The sequence below is a fragment of the Chiroxiphia lanceolata genome, chromosome 6 (genome assembly GCF_009829145.1).
Source record: "Chiroxiphia lanceolata isolate bChiLan1 chromosome 6, bChiLan1.pri, whole genome shotgun sequence".
NCBI classification, from domain to species: domain Eukaryota; kingdom Metazoa; phylum Chordata; class Aves; order Passeriformes; family Pipridae; genus Chiroxiphia; species Chiroxiphia lanceolata.
In genome coordinates, this window is record NC_045642.1 from 51,051,216 (window position 1) to 51,074,126 (window position 22,911).

Here is a 22,911-nt window from a genome sequence, read left to right on the forward strand (position 1 = left end):
TCTCATTGCAGTGAACAGTATCCTTCTGCGGAAATGGTACTTGGGGGCTCTCAACATGTGCTTCCTGTTCCATTCAGTCACATGGAAAATGTTCTCAGTTTACAAACCAGACAAATTGTTTTGTGTTATTGCTTTAGTCCTGAGGCTCAACCCAGCATAAGGAGAATCAGGCTTCCTACTTTCAACATCATTGAGCATTTTGCTAGAAGTAATGCTCTTTATGAGTTCTGGGAAGTATCTGGAAAAAGGCTATTTCATAAGGAGGTAAACTTGCCTCTGTGCCCCAGAAGCATGCTGGAGCTAGTAACAGTTCACCAAAGAAAACAATCCTTTACTGATCACTGATTCTTTGGCACAAGCCACTGTTATCAAACAATTTCTCAGGGCTAGTCCACCATTTCATAAGACAGTGTCATACATTTACACACTACAATGGACCTTTTAAACTAGTCACAGATGCTACAGAGATCTGATAGATTGAAAATAGTCAGCAGCATACTCTGACAACCATTACTGTCACAGTGTGAGGAGCGTATTCTAAAACATCAGGCTCCATTTATATCTCGCAAAAATAAAATAGCACTAGAAACAATCAGCTTTGGAATAACTTTCAGTCCATCTCTTGCAGCTCCTTCTCTACTCTGCTCCTGTCCCAAGCTTTTTTTGACTGTTGCATGTTTGTCACTTCTTGATCTCTGTCTTTTGTTGTAGAACAAACGTCAGATCTCAGTCTTCACACTGCTTCATCTCTGCCACTTCTGCCAAGATGGCCACAAAGTACTGCTAACCTGTTTATGCAGCTGGCTAGGGTGGAGGAGCACTGAGAGGGCTAATCAGACCCTCCACTAGGGGCGTCAGGCCAAATGCTTATGTGGACTTTGGAGATTATAGCTCTGAACTATTCCTGGACTGATATACTGCATTAATTGCTGGATTTGCTTATCTCACGTGTAGGACTGCGCTGATGCTGGTGTCCACAGTGCACCAGGACATACACGAGCACATACAGATATACCCAGAACATTGCCAAAAGACTGCACCTCTTCCACCATGGCTGAGGAGGATACAGTCAATGAAACTAATGTCTATCAAATCTCAAGAGGATTACCATGATTCATTATATGTAAAGCTAAACGAAGTAGCAACACAGAGATTATGGCTCTGCAGAGTACAGTGGCCCAGCTCTTCACCAGTACAACTGTAGAACATGTAGCAGGGCTCTGTATCACTCCTCTTCTCTATAAGACTGCGGCTGGCACCAGCTCAGTCTCTGGTTTTGGTCTGTAAATCCCTCAGCTGATTGATGCTCCTCTACATGAAGAAGTACCTCTTCAGGAGTGAGAGCTAGGCACCTCTTCCATCACACAGCTAACGGTGCTCTGGATGAATTGTATGGGAAATGGACATAACTGTTCTTGGCTAAGATGAAGAACTTCTACCCCATGACAGAACAGCCTTCCTCAGCAGAAAGTCTAACTCGTATCATATTGCAGCCTGCCTTGTGGCTTTGTTACAGATCAATTATTGCTTGATTAACTATATAGGTAGCTGGAAACTGGGAGAAACACTGGGAGGTTTTGTGACATGGTAAATCTCAGAAGCTCTTTATCATAATTTATAAGGGTTTTTTTTTCCTACTAATTGTGCATATTTCTCAGCTGCAGAGCTCCTGTCTGTGATACAAGCAATGAAAAATGTTACCTGGATAAGAATATATTTACATAACCACGAGCTAATTACTGTTTGTCATAAGTAAAATCAAGGAATTATTGCCATGCACAACTTGCTTAGTTTTATGTGAGTACTGTTGAACTACTGCCTTGTTCTACCCCAGAACTGGTTGCATTTGCAAACACTGTGCAAGAAATCACTGAGCCAGATGCACTTTCTCTTTCAAGATGTGCTGTTCCTTCTCTTCACTATGTTTTTTTTCGGTGGCATTCCTCCTGATTTAATCTAGTGTTCCTGTGGGTGGAATCTGGCAGAAAAAATATGTAAAGAGCATTATGCCCATCTGCATCAAAGGTGCTGTATAGACATCAATTAGTAATAACGACATTCAGGCACTTCAGGTGTATCTGAAAACAGTTGGCAGTGCTTGGTGCTAGAAATACAAAACGACTATATCCTCAGTTAGGTAAACTGGGATAGCTCCACTAATTCCAGCTGAGCCTTATCAGTTTATCTCAGCTGAGGATCTGACCCCTAAACTCAAGTCTCTCCCCAGAATTAACACAGGACCCAGCCAAGTGCACACTGTAGCTCCTTGTTTTAATTAAAGAAGTAGAAATTATTTTCTATTTTAGAAAGTTGTTGGTAATGATATATGGATAACAGCTTGAGAATTCAAATTACGCCACAGATCAGCATGACCTGCAAGAAGCAAAAATGTTTTGACTACTACTCTAAGCAAAATCAGGATGGATGTCATAGATTATCCTTGCATGCACAAATCCATAGCTGTATGATTTATGCTGTTTATAAGTAGCTCTATTAACTAAAGTTAACTGCTAAATTTCAGTGCTTGTTTTGGAAAACTTTAAAAGTAAACAGTGGCAAAGAGCACTGTGCTATTTTTTTGCAGTTATAGTTTTGCACATTTTTGTGCATTTCAGAATATTTTTTTGTACCTATGATCGAGGTAAAAGAACAAATCTAAAAGAATTACAGTTAGTCTTTGATTTTTGGAAGCATTGTGTTATGTACAATGAACTGAAACATCAATCATGGTGATATGATAAGAACAAGACATATAAAAGGATGATGTTCTCTCAGATTTTCTTAAATCACAGTGCTCCTGGCTTTACTACATGCTTCATGTACATTACGAAAAGTCCTTATCAGCTGTATCCAAGTAACTGATACATGTTAACCCAGCTCTCTTGTCTTCTTTTACCTTTCTTTTCTTCCTTTTTACCCTTCCTTATCAGAGGTGATTTCTTTCCAACCATCTCTACTTTCTTATTAGAATATTACCTTCTTTTGTAGATTATGATTGCTAGAATCTCATGTGTTTTGATGGTCTTGGTTGTTTTCATGTAATGTCAGTGTCATTTGAAATAAAAAGTATTGACATGGCTTTATAGCTACCTTGATTGCTTTAAATGGACAAATTGGCAGTGCTTTACTTATGCTAGTGTAGATGTAAGGAAAGAGAGCTCCACAAAATCAAGAACTACACTAATACAGTTGAAGATCTGATTATGCAGCTGACATACCTAGAGGGAATAATACTTTATTGTTGTTATTTTTCCCAGTGTTTTGTGTGTGGTAGAACTAAAAAGACTTTTTTATACTTGTCAAGCAACCAAAACCACAAGTTCTGTTTAAAATTCTCTAATGCAGTTGATATGCTACCAGAAATCTAATCAAAGCTACTTTACTGAATATGGTTGGAATACTTTTAATCTAGAAAGGAAAAGGGATTCATGTTAGGAGGCTGAGGGAAACGGGTCTTTTCCATTATGTTGTAAAGTTTTGTTCCTAAAGGTTCTTATGTTTCCTTCTGCTGTGTAGGACACAACTGTCTCTTATGTATATATTGGTCACAGTTATCAGTGTTTTTTAATAATGGTTTGGGAGAAAGCACAAAACATAACTTCTTTTCAGGTCTGGTCCTCCTGTTGAAGGCCTTACAGTGTTCAGGCTGTATATCTGGTTTTTTTACCTATCAAGAAAGATTATTTCTCGAGCTAAGTATATATATATGTATATATTTTTCTGTGACATTTTACAAGTAATAGTATTCTTTTGTACTCACACAACAACTATGGCAAAAAAAGCCTTACTAAGCACAACCCTCTTCAGAGTGAATTTGCTATAGCACACAAAAGGAAATCAAAATAAAAGAAGATATTTCTGTAATCAGTGGTAATATGTGATCAGCTCTGTGACTCTGTGTTTCTAGGCTTGTATTTGACGCTTTCTTATGAAACAGTAGGATCATTTCTAATAACATCTTTGCCTAGCCATGTTTGTATTGATATGTATTGAACAGCGTGTTGAACCTCCCCTCTAAGAAGATCCTTGAGGTCACATAAAATAAACAAACAAGTAAACAGACAGACTTTTCTTCCTTAGGCTTATCTTGTTGTCATTATGTAAGGTGGGACATCCTTCTCCTGTTTGATTATCCTTGCTGACTATTAAAATCAAAAGCCTGATATGTTAAGTACACGTGGACATTTAAAAATGTGGGTTTTTTCCCTCATAAGCAATATGCTTTTGGGAAATTATCTTTTTCCTGTATAGGTTTTCACTTCCTTTGAAAATATACTGGGGTGAGGGATGGAGGGGATGGAGTGAGAGAACCTTTTTTGTTAATCCTCTGCAGGAAACAACAACAATCAATCCCCCTTCGGCAGCTGTTTTGTTCTTCAAATATCCTATCACTTTTTAAACTGATGGTGAAGGAAAGAACGCATTAATTTTCAACCAGATTGGGCTTCAGGAAAAAAGCAAGTTCTAATGCTGAAGAACAACATGGCATAATGTTGTTTTTCAAAACACCCCCAGATTTGTCTTTCTTTTTAATGTTCTTCACTTTGCTTCTTAGAAAAGGGGTTAAAATTAGTAGGCACATTTCATATTAGCGTATTTCATGCAATAAAGCATAAATTATTTAAAATAACACGACCTTTTATCTTGCACCTTTTGAAGGAAGCAAATTAAAAATGTAAATTGGGAGCTAATTAATATGCAAATGTATTCATTCGCAGTTAACAATTAGCAATTAAACCTGCAGTGTCTACAAAGAGCACGGACAAAATTAGTAACTTAATTTATCATTAAAAAATGAAAACGTACACAAAATTTTAATTGACTTTCAAAATATTTCCCCTGCTTTTTCCCTTTATTTTTAATACAAAAAATCATATTGAGCCTTAGATATATAGATGAAACTTGCTACCTACAGCTTTCTAGCGAAGTTCATTACAAAAGACTGAAAGGGAATCATGTTAGGGAAAGTTTGGCTTTTACATGAAACGAATTAAAAAGACTGCTATTTGTGTTAGTCACTCTCCAAAATGTAGGTATTTCAGGACATACAGCACATACCTTTAGCATCTAACTAAGCCTATAGAAAGTGTGTGTGTATATATTTATTAAACATGCAGAGGCAGTTTGAAGGTTTGTGCTTTGGTGTTTGATGCTTCAATAGAAAAACAGGAACACAGGAAATTAACAGACAATAAATAGCTGAAAAATCTAAATAAGATACTCTAGACAGATAGTCACGCATGTTTATATTTAATGCTTGGTTTATTCCCCTTTTACCATTTTTTTTATTCTGTTTACTTTTAGAGGGGTTAAAAAAACTCTCTGCATATATTACTGCATTTTATGTCCATTTTCTGTGTTTCCTCATAATTAGCGCTGCTCTTTCTGCAGATGTGAGCCTGTATTTTTAAATATTCTCTTTCTAATGTCATGAAGTGTATTACAAACAAGATGTAGTTAGTTTTACAGAAATACTCACAAAGATTTGTTTGTGTAAGAGCCACAAAGCTAGGATCACTCACATTTTTGTCCTCTTCTGTACATTTTTCACAAATGCTTTCTCACCAAAATTTTGTTTAAAAATATTGCTTGAAAATTAATATAGTGTGATATGTCTAGATGTGCACGCTTGGAAATCTTCAGCTCCAGCAAGTCAAAGTGCATAGATCTTTGTGTGGCCATTTTGGGAGTTCTTTGTGGTGGAGGACATTATCCAACTGAGGGGTAGGAATAACAGCATATGGCCTAGGTGGCCAAGCACACAGTGTGGCAGCACAGCTTCCAAGCCAGGCATGATTTGCCAGTACCTTGGTTCAGGCTTTTTGTGAAATACAACCAGCATATAATCAAATCAGCAATTGTAATAACTAGTTTGCAAGCAAGTCAAGAGCTAAAATATGTACGCACAAATTAATCATTATATCATTTTAAATTTCAATCAAAACACAACTTTGAGTTTGTCAATCTGTATATGACAAAGGAGGTAAAATAATCAAATAAATTAACTGAGAATGTGTAACTTTTCATTTCCTCTTAATCTCTACAAGGTCTGTATTTGTTCCTTGTTTGCAGCCTTTTAACAATATTATTTAAATAGCATCTGCTAGATTCTACTTGCAATTACTCTGTATTTTAATCAATTTAGAGTTAACTTTTTTTGCTAAACTCACTTTTATCAACAAAGCTCTCTGCTTGTTCCCTTCTCCTTTTTCTGTTGTTTATTTTTGAAATATTCAGATTACAAGTGTTTGCACTTGTGTTTGAAATAGCCTCTTGTTTGATGAAGCCAGATTTTACTGCCAACAGGACACCTTTGTGTGCCAGTGTAAAGCTGAGAAAGAATTGTTATTGGGATTTGCTCTGAGGCTGCCTGGTAACTTCTGCCTCCAGAGCTGGGAAGTGGGGAAGGCAGCAAGTGGGCAAGTTTTAGCAAGAGCTGCCTGGTAATAAGCGTGAGGTGATATACGCCCTTTTCTTCCTGTCCCTGGTCCTCTAAAATGCTGCTTATGCAAGGTAATAACAAACCAGTTAATTTGGTTCGGTGGGCAAAGGGATGTCTAATTCCGTGTAGATTTCAGCAGCTCAATGTGCTGAATACTGTCACAGCTGACTTGAATTCTGAGATTGTTATTTTAACCCTTTGCTCATTTCTGTACTTGGATTTTACATATCAGAAGTTAATCTAAGGGAAATGGTTGCATCTTGTCTAGAAATTTGCACGTGTATATATATATATATGTATATGTATGTATGTATGTATGATCCATATATGTATTTGGGGGAAAAAAAAAAAAAAAAGACCGTGTAGGACATGTGTGGAACAACTTTTTTCAGTAGATCTGTTTAACAGATTCCAATCCTTTCACATTAAAAAGAACAAAACAATGGGATTTGGATATCTAGAAAAATTATTTATATTGAAAAAATATTTCGAGGATAACTCTTTCTAGTTTGTCTTGATAATTATTTTTTTATTTGTAAAATATATCTACATAGATATCTAAGTTAGAACATTATTAAAATGAGAACCCAAAATTTAGGAATCAAATGAGATGCTTTATACCCACATGCAGCAATAGTTCAGGCATACAGCAAGATTGCATGGTTATAAACACTTCAGAGATACATATGTGCACACACCTACCTGTTCATTAGAAATATTCCATTTGCATTTCATGTCATTTCATTGTCTTCTGAAATGTTTATATTTCTATGTTAGAAAAATACAAACAGAATGGCATATAACACTCTTGTAAAAATATTTAAATATGCCAATGGACCTATCCTGGGTCTTTACTTTGCAGCTTCTCTAACTGGTAAATTAACAGGGATTTTTTCAGGATGCACTTGTAGGATTCGAACACATTTCTCTACTGGAAAAGTTATTTCATGGAAATAAAAATCTGAAGATAGCTGCACCTTTTTATCCAGTGCTGGGTTTTAAAGAACTTAATAGCCTCTCAGTATTTTTAATGCCTATGATATTACACAGCTAACAAATAATTTCAGAATTCAGTTACCACAATTAGGAATTTGAAGCAGGTGGCACAATAATGGGGCTTTTTCATTTCATTTATTAGAAGGGGGAGGAAAAAGCCCAGCAACGCAGAGCTTCATTTATTTTCATCAGCTCCACAGTAAGAGCATGGCAATTTGCAACACCAGAATCATTTCAAGTACAGCTTTGCATACATCATTCATTTCTTTAGTTTTAAAAGCTTCTTATCGTTCAACCAAAATTTGAAAAGATAATTTCCTGTTTAAAGTCCAATCTGGTCTGAGCATCCTGGTTGCTTTTTAACACTATGTTGGCTTTCTTGGTAAGCAGATGGAGTGTCGGTGTTACTGCTGCGTGACCCCCAGGTGAGTGTGACTTTGCCCGTGTGTGCCTGTGCGTAACACATCCGCAAGCAAGAGCTTTGCATGAGATCCAATTTCCAGCTCGAAAGTTTGCCTCACCTTCCCGTTCGCTAGGAAGACGAGTTTAATTTAATTTCGCTTCAGTCCCAAGCCTGACGGCAGAAGCAGCACGCTCCCAGCCGGAGGATGAAGTGTTTGCAGCGCTGCAGCCGCGGGTTCCAGCCCGCCCGCCCCCGCAGGCCGGGGCAGGCGCTGTGCCGGCTCGGTGCCGCTGCTCCAGCTGCCCGCAGCCCGGCTGCTCGGAGGGCAGCAGCTCGGCAAGGCTGCCGGCAGGGCCAGGTGTGCACCACCCCTCTTCACACCGCTTTTGACGTGCTCTTGCTGTTGTGCGTGTGAACGTGAGTGGTTTGCGCCTGGCGGAGAGCCCCGCTGCCTTCCCAGGCAACGCCGGTGCCAGCGGCTCCGGATACGCTGCCGGCCCAGGAGTCACTTCGTGACTTTTGCGCTAACATGATGTGTTCCTGCTGCTTTGAGAACGACAAAGCTCTGTTGTACTTGTGCCAAAATAAAGGCATTTTACACTGTGTGAACCTGCCTCTTGTTTCTGCACATATAGTAAGGGGTCTGGGCAATAATAAGGAAGACAGTGAAATGTGGTAATAGTCTGGGGCCAGGCAGCAGGGTTTACTGTGCATTAGCAGGGTGCTCAGGTTTAAGTAAAACAGAAGCCTTAAACTCGTCCATGGTGTTGCCAGCAGTAGGCTTTACACCCTCGGAGCATGTCACAATTTAGAGATTGATTCAACACTTCAACCACAAGTGGTGTTGCAGAGTGTGAATGAGCTATCGCTGACCTCTGTCCACTTGGGAACCTGCAGCCCCTTCTATCCACTGGAAACTCCTGTCAGAAACTTTCCTCTGATTCACAACTCTGTCAGAAACTTTGTTTGGAAGCATTCTTTCTCAAGATTTTGAAGCCCCCCTGCACTGTACCATGGGGCCTGCGAAGCTGAACCAGCTTGTGTTTGCTACTGGGCTAAGTGCCCAAGCAAAGATAGCCCCTTACCACGGCAGAGAGAATCTGTTACACACGATACTGTATTAAGCAATTAACAGGGTTGTGAGTCTGAGCCTAGTGCCTATCCTCTGCAGTTTAATCATTTCTGTGTTTGCAAGGTTTCTAGCAAATAAGACAACCATGTTCCTCGCCTTAGCACACCAACAGTGTCTATGGGGAAGGCAAGACGCAACGTGCACTGTTGATCTGATCAGGAAGAGGGTCATATTGGGCACTACTAATCAGAGGAGGTGCAGCTTCTCAGTTGACTGCTTCTGTTCTGATTGCACAGTCAGCTGCCGGCAGACAGAATGCCTTCCAGGTAAGACCTTGTCCAAACATGTACGGTTGCACAGAAATTTTGCAATTCTTTGTATGAATGCGTACTTGACAGTAAGAATTACTGAAAAGATTCTCCTTTTGCCCAGAACTTACTGTTTTCAAATCAGGCAGGGAATATCGGTGATAATTTAAAATTAAGTAAAAAGCATATGATTCTTAGCCCTTAGAAACTCTTCTGCAGAGGCACAGGAGGGCTACTCGTCTGCACAGTTGTAGCCTTCAGGGCTGTTTGCACCAGCAGCCTCAACACAGCTCCACCAGCCCTTGCAGTAGGAGGGTGCCTTGGCCTCAGTCTCAGATTCTGCAGCCCCGGGGAGCAGTTGCCCGCCCTTGGATCTCCTCCATGAAGTCACACCTCCTGCTCCTGGCACTGCTATCTGCTCTTTGACATGAGCTCAACAACCTTGTGCAAAACTGTCCTTTCCCATGCTGGAGGGAACATGAACTCCCTGATGTTTCACTTTAGATTGAGACAGTCCACAGTGAACATTACCCCAGGATACTGTGTACTACTTCAGTGTAGTTCATTGCAATACTATGAGTAATGGTAGGATTACACTGAAATGTGAACTATGAAACTTGGAGACTGGATCAGTCCATTTACATTAAGGTACTTCTGAATACCTTATATGCTGAACAGCCTGAACAAAGTGAATTAATATGAAGAGAGCAAACCACACCACTCTTTCTTTGTAAACTGACTCACTCTGTCTACAGTCTACACAAAGAGGTAGGTAGGGAGCCTCAGGTAGGAATGGATGTTGTAGAGGATGAAGGAAGATTGTCCAATGAGTAGAGCACTGCTGCAAAAGGACTGGACAGTACAGACTTGAGCCCCAATCGGAAGGAATCAAAGAAGGATCCTGGGCCTTTCACTCCTCGTGTATAAATGGAGATGATTTTATCAGTTATCTAACAAAATGATTTCTGACTATAATTGAAATAGGGAGATATGTGTCTAAGATAGATGAATGGACAGATGGTTTACAGTCTCATCCTGCCCACCTGCTGCAGAACACAGCTAAGCCTACTACAACTGTGCTAAATTATTTGTGAAGCATAGAAACTGCTGGTCCAATAAGCCCCTGATGAAAAATGCAATGATAGCAGTAATGAAGGCAGCTCACACATTTGCACAACAGTTCAAATTTTCAAGTAGCTAACGATTAGTTCAAAAAGATGTAGCTATGTTTATTTTTTTGGGCAGAAGAAAACTTGAAATCCTGACATGATCTATGCTATGGGTCTCTTCCAAACACTGGTTGTTTTGGTAAGAAAAGAACAGACATCAAGCCTGTACATTGTGACATGGAGTACACCTGCTCCATCATCTGGACGTTGAAGTGACCTGCTGCAGTTAGTTTAGAAAGGGAAACATTGACTAGTGCTTAGTTTGTTTCCAGAACAGAACACTTTTCATCCTATATGACATCCTAAAGTAGCTATACCCAGATTCTGCAATGATCTATTTGACAGTAGGGAGTCCCATGAAGTCTACAATCGTTCTTACTGACTTACATGTCATAAATTTTACTAGAATGATAGAAGACTTCTATTGCTTTTGTGATCAATGAAGCATCTCCTTATTAACCAGGGATACCAGAGACTTTCAGTCCTGTCCTTTGCAAAGTTAGTGCGAAATATTGTTGCTTCATACATACTTTTTTTGCAAGGTCTTACTATTGCTTCCAGTGCACCAATGGTGAGTTAAATATTGGTAATAACATTGTTGACTTTTGTTAGATGATTTATTGGCTCCTGGAACCAGGAATGTCATTTCTGGCCATTCTTCTGTTATTATTCTCTCCCCTCAAAGTTTCAGAAGAAGAATGTTGCTACAGCCTTAAATTTATCACTAAAAGCTGATGCATGTTGATGCCATCCAAAGAGGCTGGTTTTATCCAGGCATTCAGAAATTGATATGTAATTAAATTTTGAAATGAAATGCTAAGACCAGTGGGTGACAGACTGTCTGTAGGCGTGTCCCCTGAGGTGCTCCCTATTTCATTTGTTAATGATCTTTCTTCATTGCCCACTCTAAGCCAAGCTCTACCCACAACTGCTATTGCACCATTATTCAGCATTTAATTTCTCACAATCTTGAAAATAATAAAAATAATAAAAAATTCACACTATACTTACTTATTTGCTCATGTAAGCCCTCAATGGTTGGGTGTCTGCTTCTGTGTATAGACACTTATCTCTTTGTATTTTAGATGCTGAAGTATTGTTTTGCAGTCACAAGACTCTGGCATTGACAAAAGTGAGGTGATTTGGAGTAAATTAATGAACTCAAATTGTTACAATAAAAATTTGCAGGTGACAAAGACTGAGATTTGATTTTAATGACTCTACATAGAAAAGCATGATGTGTAAAGAAGTGAATTAGGGGCAGATGAGCAGCCTAAACACTGAATTAGAAACTTTTACTTTTTGGAATTTTTCATTGTTTTCTTTCTTTTTTTCCCTGTTCCTCTTCCCTATTAAATCAATGCCAAGAGACTACTTCTGTCTAACCTGAAATTATTAGAAATGCTCATCATCTTTAGCTCTTTCATTTATCACTAAATAGATATTTTTTTTTGTTACTTTGTTTGTTTGTTTGTCTGGGGTTATTTTGGTTGGGTTTTTTTGTTTAGGTTTTTCTGTTGTTTTTTTTGTAGACAGTACTATATCTCTCATATAAGGAAAGGCACTGGAGAAATGCATTAACATGTATTTGTAGTAGTCTTTTCAGCCTGTGCCACTGGATGGCTCAATGTGTCACAAAAGAAATCTCTGTTAGAAGTATAAGTTAAATTCAGTTATTCAGTTTGTGAAGAAACTATTTCCCAAGGAGGATCTGAACATATTTTGCTAAAGATACGAAGATTGGAGCATCCATGATGGTCATGTTATTAAGAACGGTGAAGTTTCCTCTGCCTCCAATTCTGTAATACCACTTTCAAAGCCTCCTGTAAAAGGTGGATACAAATTAGTCTCCATGGAGAGCAGAAGTGGCTTTGGGCAGCTGAGTTTGCTCTTTGGTACTAAGGAATCAGGAACAGTATGTAAACACTAATTTGGTCTTAACTTGATAGCTCAAAATTTGCCTGCTCATGGACTTGTTAAAAAACATGTTGGTGTGGCTGCTCCTTATCCCTGCCTCAAACAGATTGGGACCAAATTAGGTGTATGCTGGAGCACATGCCTCTGCATGAAATTAAACCAGAAAGTAGATAGATGCTTCAGAATAGTTCCCTGCTTAGATAAACTCTAACCCTTTGCTGCTATTGAGTCTGCAACAATTCCAAAACTGATAGGGCTGTTTTTTGTTGCTTGTACCCTGTTTTCTGTAGGAACTGTACTAAAACAACCAAAGTATTTGCAGTTGCTTACATAAGTTGGCAACCATTGGTTTCCTACCAGTCTTGATAGAGGTCAATAGTTCAAATCCACCCTATGATTAAAAAGTAAAGCTATCCATGCTTCAGATCCCTGAGCTGCCCAGTCCTATGTGTTTTGGTTAGTAATGATGGCAGTAAAAACAAACCAAACTTCACCCTTTCTTGTCCTCTCCATGGATCTTGAAAAACACGATGCAGTTTGTTAATAATGCAACCCTTTATTTAAGATGTAGTTCTGTGTACCAGCCTGAAATTTGAACTACTCATTAAATGACAATATATCAGTTTGTCTGCATTATAAATATACTTTTGGAGTTGCTCTGTTTTATGTGATAACTGTGTTGGATTCTGAGTGATAAAGGTTATAAAACAGATACAACAGTCTATATTCTGCCACAGAGGTGGTATAGTTCAGCATGACTGAGTCACTGCTCTGAAGAGAGACAGTACTGAAATTTTATGCAGGGTATTGCAAGTCAAGCCTGAAGTGCATTGGCAGAGCTGCATGGTAGTAGGCAAAAAGCTGCTCCTCAATACGTCCCTAATTTTACTTGTACAATTCTCATTTTTCCAGATACTCCTCTTTATCCTACAAACATTCTAAACTACATATTGGCTGCAAGTGACCCAGGATCATTTCATGCAGTGAAAAGGGAACAAGTAAAATTCTGAACCATTGTAAATGGTCAGCTTGGTATGTGCCAAGTGTAGCATGCTAAACAAACTTGGCTGGGAACTTGAAGTTGGCAAGTACCTTCAACCTGCTGCCTTGTCTGCTCCAGTTTCCCTCTTTCCTCAGCTGGAAAATGCTGACTAACAGAGTAATGGAGATCTTTGCAACAGATATGTCTTCTTTTTCCTCCTTCTCCTGCCCCTGCTTGTCGTTTTCTTTTCTAATCAGTGCTGATTTGAAAAGGTTTTCCAGTTGGCCAGGTCTTCTCTCCAGTAATTCCAGTTTGGTTCTCCTTGCTCTTTTCTGTCTGGACTCTCTGCCCTCTTTCTGCTTTACCTATTTCCCAACAACTTTTGTGGCCAGAACACCAGGTGCAATTCTTTTCTCCTTGCCACCAGACCAAACCCCTCAGCTGCCCACTCCAACCTGCTGTCATCTCTGTCACTCATCTGTTAAATCCCCAGGCTTCTTTTATTCCTGGGCAAATGTCCCTTCTGGTTCTTTCTTGGAACTGAAAGAATTCTTTCTTTCTTCTATGGGTTTTCTGAATGTTTCTGTGTGTATATTTCTTGTGATGGTTTTGATTTTTTTTGATGTTATTTCCTTTATTAGTACACAGCAGGAAGAAGGCCTATTATAATGTCCTGATTATTTTGTTTATTAGTATCCTGAAAGATTTTACAGTTTATTATCGATGTGAGATATAAATTCACAATGAATCAGAGGTGAATAAAACACTATTAGACCACACCTTTAATGATTCATATTCAATCCAGGCTTATGTTGCTGTGGCAAAAATGATCACATAAGAGCAGACAAGTTCACTTGTATTATGCTATGTTGTTAATTTGAAAAAAATCCCTTAATCTAAAAATGGTGTTTCATAAGGATCTTTTTAGGTGCTTTTTAATAATCTGCATCCCTTACCTTATGCTTGCCTTTCCACTGGGGGGGGGAAATAAACAAACAGGCTTGAGGCTGTGAGTTAAATATGTCTTTCCATGAAGAAAATGTCCTTTCTCTCTTTTATGCTTTCCATCTTTTGAGGATTTGGCAACTGAAGATTATTATATGTAATAAATTAGAAACTTGATAAGTAATAAAACTTCAAATACTTCTACCCACTCTATTATACCTGTTAGGTAAATTAATTGTTCACAACTTCTGGCTTTTTTGAAACACCAGCTACAAATGTTTTTCAAGATATCTCTGGGAAGGCACACACCTACATGTACATACCTCTTCCTTCCATCCACATTTATGATTCTAGGATGACATAATAGATTTAATATTTCCAATGTATGATCTGGAATTCCAGAGATGTGGTAAACAACACTTTCAGGAAAAGGTTTTCTTATCTGACCAATTGTGCACGAAAGTGACAAACTTCCATGCACATGATTTCCCCTTCTGATTCTTTTTATAAGAGAAAATTTTTTTGAACCTCATTCTGAGCATTCCGAAACACTACCTTTTCTTCTTTCATAAGACACATAAATTGGTCAATAAACAATTACATTTTGAGCTCAATTTAAACCACAACACAAAGATATCAGCGTTGAAGTGGCAGAAAGCATATTTTTAGCTGGTTTTATAAAACTGGCCTTTTATTTTTTTTTTTTAAATTTATGGAGCAGTTATGCTTGTTTTTTGATGCCTGGGGAGTGTCTGCTGGTTCTCTGTGCCGAGTACCATACCATGAGGTCCTGATTAAGAGTTAGAAGCGATGTAGCATCTATGTTGAATAGGCACTCCATGATAGCTGACTACAGAGAAGGAACTTTTCACCCCCAAACAAATGCTTGAATAACAGTCTATACAAGCAGTAGAGAGAGATAGAATGTGCACTTTGGGCTAGTGTAGCTCTATTTGCATGTAGGGTCAAGCAAATGGGATGGATGATTTCATGCCTGAGCCAGGCAGAACTGTCCCTCTGCTTGGAAGGCTGTCTCATGCACAAACAATACAGAGCCAAGTAAAGTACAAACACTTATCAAACATTTTCAACTTTAAAGAAATAACTTAATAAAAAGGGTAATACACCTGATCAGACAATCTAAGCCTTTTAAGAGTTGTTGTACCCTCTCAAGTTTTCTGAACTAGAAATGCAGGCAAAGCAGGGTCTATTTTGGGGCCCTGCAGATAAATTATGTATTAAAATTATGCTCGTATTTTAAGGATCATTCTCAAAAGACTCTTTGAAAATGAAGGAAAAGCAAAGTTTACTTTGGTCAAGGAGATGGGACACAATTCTAAGAAATATTCAAGAATAAGTTATATAAAATTCATGAAATTGGAAGAAGTACTCTTTTACCCATCAGTTTTGGCCCAGCTCAGTTACTTTCATCAGAGAGATGGAATGCTTTATACTTATAGCCTTTCTAGCAGTCAATATAGTATTGACTGTATTGCAGCCAATGTAGCCAGTGTGGTGATGAGATACTCTAGTTTTCACAAGCTTTCATTAGGTTTGCTGTGAAATGCCATGTTCTCATATTAGTCATCCTCTCTGCTTTATATCTTAGAAGATGCATTTCAAACTGTTTTTAAAGCACATTATTATTCAGCTGTTCACCAAAATAGACCAATATACATTATAATATGTTTACGAGGTGGCAGCCCTACAATTCAACAATTGAAAACTTACATTTCATCTGACATAGCTACAAAATTGTTTCAAATGGCTGTGCTTACTTTTTGGAGCAAATAGTTGATGTCTGCAATTTGATTATTAGCAAGTAAAAGAACACCAATAGAAATATTCCAGTCAGTATGTTGATATTCCAGGGAGAATGAAAAATGTTTAGTGGACAGTTTAGAATACTGTCAGTATATGGTGTCATAAAAACTGCTGAACTTGCTTCTTTATTTATATCATTGATGTAGGTTTAATACCATTTAAATATCTTCAAAGCCATGTCTTTACTGAAGAAATTAGTTGTTTCAACAATAGATAGTAAACACTTTCTTCCTAATATGTTTCAATTGAATGCTATTGGCAGCTGGGGGGGACAAAGCTTGGTATCTCCTGTCAAAAAGCAGACAGTCTGCAGGGAATGCAGAACTCCTCACCTCCACCATGAGATATGCAAGGTCATCTTTTGAATGAGTGGATGGAGTCAGGTTCAAGTACGTGAAGGGAAAGAAGAAGGTGGAGGAATGGAAGAAAAAGGAAGAAATTTAACCTATTCCCCAAGAACAAATCATAAAACAGAGAGGCCATCAGATTCTATATGATTTATCTCTGCCCTGGTAATTTCACTGTGGCAGAGGACAAAACTGACTAATCATGTTTTCCTAGTTGCTACTACTACATTAATTAATTCAATGCTTTCAGCAGATGTCTGCATGAAAATACGGCAACTCGACTTGAAAAAACAGATCTTAAAAACAGAGGTCTTAGGAGGTGAGATAATACTCAAGTAAAACAGTAGGTCTCTGAATAACAGGGCCAGTGGCAGTGATATGGAAAATAAGCAAATCAGACCCTGAGGACAGAAAGAAGATAGAGAGAAAGAGTAAAGTTACAGTGTGTCTCCTGAAGTTGAGGGTGGAAAAGTGCTGAGATTGTGCGTGAAGCTACATCTGTGTTTCTGCAAATTCTTAAAAAGCCTTGCATATCTCTCCAGTGAAAAATATGTTTGCAGTTTTCCTCACCTGCCATTGGAAAGAAAGAATTCACTAATTTACTATCAGACAAGAGATCCATGCACATTTGGATCAAGTTATTCTCGTGGAATACCTGTCTACAGATATCCAAACAAGTGGCTTTTAAAGCAAAGAGCACTGGTCACATAGAAGATGCCTGCATTAATGGTGCTGCACACTGAAAATGCAGCACTGTTGGTTGTATTGCAAACATCCCCCATCTTCACCTGCCTCCTTGTAGCGAGGAAGATACTCTCTTGTCTCCCATCCATTCATCCTGAGCCTGTGCTGCTGCCAGCATGTGTGACAACTATCGCCAATTGTGACAGTTGTTTTTGTGAAGGGGGACATCTGTCTACAATAAAATCAGGCTAAGGTCTGCAAACTCATTCACAGAGGCCATGAAATAGTCATCAGATGGTAAAAATTACCTTCTTGGTTAAAACACAAACTGCTGTCCCAAAAGTGAGAGAGACTGTATCTGACTAACACTCACCTGAGCCAGGCTGAAGTTTGTAACATATGTGTTCAGGGGAACCCTTGTAATTGCTGACAGATGGATCACCATCTAAAGAGCCTTCCACCTCTACATGCATCTCTTATGTTTTGAAGTGTTAACATAAAAATACCTTCCCCACCATACACCAAAAAGCAGAAACAGAAAATTTTTGAAAAATATATCAGTATGTACTATGGATGTCTTAATCAATGACCTGTTTGCAAATGCCATCCAATGGCCCAGCAGTTTTGTGGCTTTTCATAGATGGGGTTGTCTCAGAGGAATTTCACCATGACCCTAACTCTCTCCTTGGTATCCCCTTTCTCCTCTGATTGTTTCTCTAAATCTTTTGCTATAAGCTTAAAAGCAAAAATGTTCTCTGTACAGTTGGTTCCAATTAAGAAAATTAAAGCTATTTATTTTTAAACAAAAATAAAAATCACACAGACAATATTTAAGCATTTAAAGCACAAGAATAGTGAATGGGCAGGCAGTCATATTAACTCTTGACAATCTACATGATGCAACACATTTGCAGAGTAAATGCATTAGCAGTTCAGTGTTTCTTTAATTTTTGCACAGAAGCACCAATTTTTTTTTTTGTCAGATCACATTTTGTAACACAATATCAATCTTGCCATATCCATGTTCTAGACGGGCTGTAGGGATTCTGCTGTAATTATGTTAAAAATTGAAATATTTCAAAGTCTGATTGACAGCTTGATTACAATAATGCATGTGATTAAATTCGGGGTGTGCTGGTGTAACGAAGGAGGGAATGTCAGTGGTAATTAACTGTATTTTTGTTAAATTTTGTTGAGCATTTCTTGCTCTTAGGTTGGAGTACATTGCAACAAACCAATGAGACACCTAGTGGTAGCTTCTTTTTAGAGCTTCTTAGTGCCATTTAAGACTTGCAGAAAACCAGTTCTTATGCAAATCATATATTTTGTTACATGTCATGTAAATTTTATGTAGATTAGCATGGTCATGAACACCAAAACTATGCAGTACAGCAGCATGACAGGAAGGATACCATGCTATGCTCAAGTACAGAACAGCAGTTCTGTAAGTATTTTTCCTTCTCCAGATAGCTATTTCTACATAATAAAGCTTGCCAGAAGACAGAAAACTATAGATTATAATGAAATGCAGTGGTTTATTTGTAATTTTCATTGTATCACGTCTCCTCCCAAGGAAACAATCAATGATTTCTGCCCCTTCTACTTCCTCAAAGAGAGTTTGTATGAGACAATTAATCCACCAAATACCTATTCATATTAAGATGGATTAAATTTTTTAATATTAAAAAAGGATGCAATGTGTGCTTATTTTCACTAACTTTTTGGTTATTCTTCTCTGAACAACAAGCTCCTTGGACAAAACCTTCTGTGTCCAACCTTAAAAAAGATCTTAAGTATTTAGAATATTGTTTAGAAATAAAAATGTTACCTAAATGATAAATTTTTAGTGCTCTCTCTCTCATGAAACTGATGGATAAATGCAGATATGAGAAACTATAATATCCTAGATTCAAATAATTTAAGGTGTTTTGCCACACAGTATAATAGACTCAAATCTATGTTCCTACACTGGTCTGTCAGTATCTTCCTGCCCATCTCTTCCACAAGTTTTATTGTCCTTTCTAATGTCTCCCTTATGACTGCAACATCTATTCCAGACCAATACTCTTCCCTTGACTCAGATTTTATTCCTTTTTAAAAGACTGTAACCGCTGACTTGTCAGAAACCCGGTTCACCCATATTTGTTCTATTTTTGGGAGTAAGGGGATAGGGTGGAGCAATTAACAAAGCTCTGGAATTGTTTTGGTACCTACTGACTGTAATATCTTTCAACAAATGTTATGCTTTCCTCTGTATCTGGGTAACATTCAGTAAACTTTGCTTCCTAGCAAGATATAGATGGTAAACATAGATAAATTAGATGCAATGTTATATAATAAAGTGAAAGATAAATATATAAAGCTGACATTTTGTGGTGGGTTGACCTTGGTTGGATGCCAGGTGCCCACCAAACTGCTCTATAACTCCCCTTTCCAGCTGGACAGGGGAGAGAAAATAAGCTGGAAAACAACTCATAGGTTGGGATAAGGCAGTTTACTAAAGCAAAAGCGAAGGTTTGTGCATGAACAAGCGAAGAGAAAAAAAAATAGTTTTATTCTCTGTTTCTCAGCAGCAAGCAATGTTCATCCACTTCCCAGAAGCAGGGCTTTGCCACTCATAGTAGCTGCTTCAGAAGGCAAACATTATTACAAATACTCCCACTTCCTACTCCTTTCCTTAGCTTTTATATCTGAGTTGAATCATATGGTATGAAATATCCCTTTGGTTAATTTGGGTCAGCTGGCCTAGTTGTGTCCCCACCCCCAGCCCCTTGATAGGGGAGGAATGTTGAGACAGCACTATGAGGGCTGCTATGGGGAAATGAAGTCCATCTCAGCCAGATCCAATGCACGTTCTCATTTATTTTCTGTGAAAGGAAGAGATTGCTAGAGAAAGTAACAAGTACATGGTGATTCTTTATTTTTCCAATCACACAAATACATTTTCAAAAAGTGGGCAGAAAGATGTTTTTTTTTCTGTTTTCAAGCAAAAGAGTTAATATTGCATTGTTCAGAAATCCACTGTAGAAAACCTGCGACAGCTTGGTGACCTTGGAAGTGATAGTGATGTCTTTAAGCAGCAGGAAATATGGGACTGTAGATAGGGAGTACAAGGCACAGAGCTCTGCCTGTTTGCATCAAAAGAGTGTTTTAAAAAATATAACCTCATTCTTTCTTGCATTTTGCTACAGCCTCATCACCTGAAGAGATCACTATTTGATCAGTAAGTGTACAGCTAGGTATAAGCTCACCTCATTCAAGAGATCTATATCCTCTGAGCTACAAAGGATAACAAATAATAAGTTTATAGAATTCTGGTTTCTTATTTAAATAGTGTGTAGTGATAATACTAATATTTAACAGAGTAGAGTTTGGAGGTATGCTAATGACCACAAGAAAATTTCAAACCTCCATAATGTGCTTTAATCACCAGCTGGAGATCAAAAGCCACCATGTGATTTTATACAGCATGGGCAACTTCCAGAACTGCCTTACATGGAAAGAGATCAATGGTAAAATTGGTAGATACAGCAAAGCTTTGCAATAAAAGCATTTTATGTATCTTGTTCAAAGTATTTAAGTGCCTTTTAGATCACTGATTGAACCATAGACATCATAAAGTGGAACCTTTTAATACCAAAATAAATTTGCAGAGTAAAATTCCATTATAGGGAAAAGCATTGCACTGCAACAGGACAGATAATAATTCTTTCACATGTAATGGGATATATGAAATGTTTGATGATAAACAGAAGTTCTTTGCATCGTTCTATTTAGATTCCATGAGCTGTTGTTTGTGCGCATGTGAGTGTATCTACAGCATAGGAGAGACAGGACCCCCCAGATAAAATGCATGCCTACCTACAAATATAGCTCTAACTAAGATGGGTGAAGACACTTCACAGTCAAGACAATTCAGTCATTTAAGTAGAAAAAAACTGTCCATGCATATGAGTTTGGACCCTGACCAAAGAAAACATACAAATGCTTTAGAAACTCATGAAAGTCCTTTAATTTGGATTAATTTAATGCACTTCAAACAAACGCTAGCCTTAGAAGCTTCAAGTTATTTAAAATTATTCCCTTTAACAGCTTCAAATCACATGTCTGTTAGCATCACAAAACTGCCAGAAAAAAGTGAAACTTTCAATGGATCTCACTCTGTAGCTTTTCTTCCACAGCATTTTTATTAATTCTTCTAATGCTTCATCCCCTTTCCCAATTAAATTATTAGGTACTCTGTAGAGATTGGATCTCTTCGACCCCATATTCCATTCCTCCCTTTAATGATATAACTACTTAATTTGGGGAATGAATACAGAGGATAGATGATATTTTGAAAGAGCTGCAAGATTCACAAAGGCCTTTCCTGCCTCAGCATTTTAATTTTGAATTTAAAATGTTTTGAATTGTACAATTAGTAAATTTTTAATGCATAATATAAAGTTAGGAGTCAAGAAATCTGGGTCTTACTTCGATATTTGTTAAAATTTCCTTTGTCACTTCAAGCTAAACAAATTTTACTCAGTATCTCTCTCTCTCTGATTCTTCATTTTTAATAAGGAGTAAATATTTATTTGCTGGAGTGATTCTTTATTAAGTTCTTTAGGAAGTTGATCCTATCGTAAAACAATATTGTACCTTCCCTTGGTGAAGAAAACTTAGGTGACAACCTTATCTCATGTGTAATTTTTTAGACAGATGTGTAGTAACCATACTGGGCAAATAAATTGTCTTATCAAATGGATTGAGTGTTTGAAATAATAGTTTCTTAGTCCCTGTATTTTCAAGGAATTAATAGGCAAAAATTTAAATTCCTACCTAAAAAATAAAAAAATGAGTCTAACTCACTAAAGACATCTGGAAATTTTGTTCCTAGCCACCTTTTAACAGCACTCAACCACAATAGGATGTTCTCCTAAATGATGCACAAGCTCTGAGGTTACTGGGCATATCCCTTTAAATTCTCTTGGAATGTGTATTAGTGGATAAACAAGACAACTCTGGAGTGCCATACTGCTATTCCCAGAGAACGGTCATCACTCTTCTAAAGTTTAATAAAAACACACTAGAGAAACCCCCCCCCGCCCCATTTAATTTATATACCTCTTTCTACTGAGGAAAGTAGTGTGAAATGTGAATGGGAGGAAAAAAATAATTTTTTCCCTACTGTCAGCATATTCCCACTGCAGTATAACACGTAGATATGACGGGGAGCTAAATACCTTGTACACCACAGAAGGTGCACGGTGGGCAGATGGTAACACAAAGCTACTGAGTCAAGAACTGCTTCTTGGAATGTGATCATACCACTGTTCCTTCTCAAACTGTTGATAAACTCTGACCACAAGATTTTTAGCAAAACTGTTTTGGTCTAGCACTTCACGAAGACTTTAATTTGAAGCAAATACCACGGTGACTTTTAGGAACAACAACCTTCATCTCTTCTCCCATCTGTGGTCCTCAAACCTCAGTTAGGACAGCTGAGTGTAGTGCATATACACTCTTTTATCAAGCCTCTGTGGTGGTACAGTCTCCCCATTCATTTCGGAATTGTCTGTTGATTTTTTATTTTTTACTTTTTGCTTTCTTTAAAGCCTTATGTGTAGTATGGCAAAGTGTTTGTGAAATTTATAAGTGCTTTTCTTATTTTGCAAATGAAAAAAAAAGGCTGCAGAATGGAAACACATCCTGGAGTTCTGAGACATTTAATTCTATAATCTTTGGAATAGAGGAAATGTGAAGAACATAACGTAAAAATACTACTGCATCATTTAATAACTTTCGAAATCCAAAGGTAATTTAATATTTTTTAATAAAAA

At 37.8% G+C, this 22,911-nt stretch overlaps 2 long non-coding RNA genes across 2 annotated transcripts; one reads left to right on the forward strand and one right to left on the reverse strand.

Moving 5' to 3' along the window:
• Positions 1-1,826: 1,826 nt before the first annotated feature.
• Positions 1,827-16,101, reverse strand: LOC116788771. The gene is made up of 3 exons (XR_004357763.1): positions 16,013-16,101; positions 14,246-14,375; positions 1,827-1,978 (listed from the first exon to the last, which is right to left on the reverse strand). It is a non-coding gene; the product is annotated as an uncharacterized LOC116788771 (long non-coding RNA).
• Positions 7,827-8,446, forward strand: LOC116788772. Its single transcript, XR_004357764.1, has 2 exons — positions 7,827-7,863; positions 8,005-8,446. It is a non-coding gene; the product is annotated as an uncharacterized LOC116788772 (long non-coding RNA).
• Positions 16,102-22,911: the final 6,810 nt, after the last annotated feature.